This window comes from Cyprinus carpio, chromosome A23 (genome assembly GCF_018340385.1).
Source record: "Cyprinus carpio isolate SPL01 chromosome A23, ASM1834038v1, whole genome shotgun sequence".
Classification (NCBI taxonomy): Eukaryota; Metazoa; Chordata; class Actinopteri; order Cypriniformes; family Cyprinidae; genus Cyprinus; species Cyprinus carpio.
In genome coordinates this window covers 19967049-19969814 of record NC_056594.1, presented here as the reverse complement: position 1 = coordinate 19969814, position 2766 = coordinate 19967049, and positions in this window count along the sequence as shown.

Here is a 2766-nt window from a genome sequence, read left to right as displayed (position 1 = left end):
CATTAGTGTGTTGCCATATGGTTGCTAGGGTGTTCTGAGTGGTTATGAGTGTTTTCTGTTTGATTTTTTTTTATAAATATATCAGTATAGTTCATTAATTTTTACTTCAGTTTTAGTTATTTTATTAATGTGGCAACTTAACATGGCAACTAGCTGAAATAAAATGTTTGTTATACATTTTATTTAATTTCAATTGTTTATTTTATTTCAAATAACAAAAATTATTTTTTATGGTTGTAATTTTAGTTTAGTGTTAACCCTGCTGTATGGTTGCTAAGGTGTTCTGAGTGGCTGTTAATGCATTGGTATATGGTTGCTAGGGTGTTCTGAGTGGTTTAGTGTAGTGTATGTGCAGGATGAATTCAGTCCTGAAGTTTGGAGGTTTGTTCACTTTAGTAACTCTAAATAAATAACCGTTAACTAACCAGCAGGTTATTTTGGTGTCTGGTTTTGCGCAGTGCGGAGCGATGAAAGCTGCAGTGATCCATGTGTTCGTCACTAAAGGCTTTCATTCACACTAATGATTTTAATATATGTGATACTCAGTGAGTCAGTGCATCTGCTCAATCTGTCCAATTCCCATGGTGCTTTGGGAAGTGTTTATGATTTTATTTTGCTCAGGGACATTCCATAACACACACACAACAAACAAAAACCCATCTACACCCCACATACACATCAAAAACACAACAAACAACACAAAGAACACTCACATTTAACATAATTTTAAACATAATTTTAAATCTATGTTTAAGTGAATACTAATTCATTAATATAAGTGTGTGTGTGTGTGTGTGTGTGTGTGTGTGTGTGTGTGTGTGTGTGTGTGTGTGTGATGATGAATGATATAAATGTCTTTTCCTCACTGTCCTTTCACAAATTCAAGGTCAAACGCTGCATTTGTTTATGTAAAGCTGTTTATACTGACATCGGTGTTTGGAGCTGAAGGTCATTTCACTGGACCCCAGTTTAATACAGTCACACCAGACAGACAAAGTTAGCGTCATTAATGGTTAGTGCTTTTACCTTTTTATTATTATTATTATTATTTGTAAATTTAAAGTTGTTTATATATATAATATATATATATAGATATATATTATGCATTTGTTGTTGTTGTTGAAACCTGTTTTGTTTCATTGTTTATTAATAGTTTTACTTTAAATTTGATTTAATTCCATTTTCATATTCTTTAAATTAGTTACATAATGTTAATCTTGTTTTTTTTGTCTATACAGTTTAATGCAAATCTTGTTTTTTTATTTAATTCCATTTTTATTTTTTAATTAAATTGCAAAATCTGTAACTTGCTTTTTTATTTTAGTCTATAGTTTTACTAATTTAATTCAAAACTTCTATACAGTTTTACTTAAAATTTACTAATTTAGTGGTATTTTTATTTTTAAATTAAATTAAATTGCGTAATCTGTATCTTGTTTTTTAGTCTAGACAGTTTTACTTTATATTTACTAATGCATTTCAAAACCTGTATTCTGTTTATTAATCTATAGTTTAACTTTATATTTAATAAGTTGATTCAAAATGTATTTATTTATTTTAGTATACAATTTTAACTTAATTAGAACTATAATTACTAATTTTATTAAATTTGTATATATTAAAATAAATTAAATTAAACTGAAACTTGTATGTTGGTTGTTTATTTATTTATTTATTATTGTGTAGTGTTACATTTATATTTACTTTTAAGTTTTGGTTTACTTTTCAAAAACATTTAGCTCTTTCAAAAGCAACCAAAAAAAAAAACAAAACAAAAAAAAAACACTGAAACAAAATGCAATTCTGAAAAAAAGTAACAACATACATTATGTGTGTGTTTGTGTGTATGTGTGTGTGTGTGTGTGTGTGAGTGTGTGTATTGGTGTGTGTTTGTGTGTGTGTGTGTGTGTTTGTGTTCGTGTGTGTGTGTGTGTGTGTGTGTGTGTGTGTGTGTGTGTGTGTGTGTGTGTGTGTGCAGGAGTGTGTTCACTCTGATCAGGATGAGTGAGTGTGTGGGTCAGGCTCGTCCTCTGTCTCTGAGTGACCGCTCCCGTCTGCCCTTTCTGGACACTGTTCTCTGTGAGGTGATGCGGATCCGTCCCTTCAGCCCCGTCCTCATCCCACACGTTGCTATGCAGGACACCAGGTAACCATGGCAATACCGGAGTGAAACCGGCAGGTTACCATGGTGATGGAGAGAAACCTTAATTAGAATATTAGATGCAGGGTTTTGTGCAGCGCGAGGAAACATTTCACTGCTGTAAAACTTCTGAGACGTCAGCTGATGTGAAGTCGTGTGAGAATAACTGATGCCTGAATCTGATACATGAGAGGACACTTTTGTTACTAAGGGAAGAAAACGGTTATTTCAAACAAAATAAAGCAACTAAATCTTAATCATTGCATTATATGTTTGGATCATTTCAATCTCATCTTACTGAGACAGATGACTGGAGATACTGTATAGAGTGATATAGGTCATAGTGATGCTTACAGTGAGATGTCTGGTTTCCCATAATGCCTCTGTGCTGCAGTTTGGGGGGTCACTCTGTGCCTAAAGGAACCCATGGTGTTGGTGAACATGTGGGCGATTCACCACGACCCTAAACACTGGGACGAGCCTGACCCATTGAGACCAGGTAAGAAAACACTGATTTCTTCATTCATTTTGGTCACAGAAACCATATTTGGGCGCCATAAAATCTATTGGCATATCACAAACACACAGAAACTCAAAGGTCTTCATGACAGAGTGCCAGAATAAAA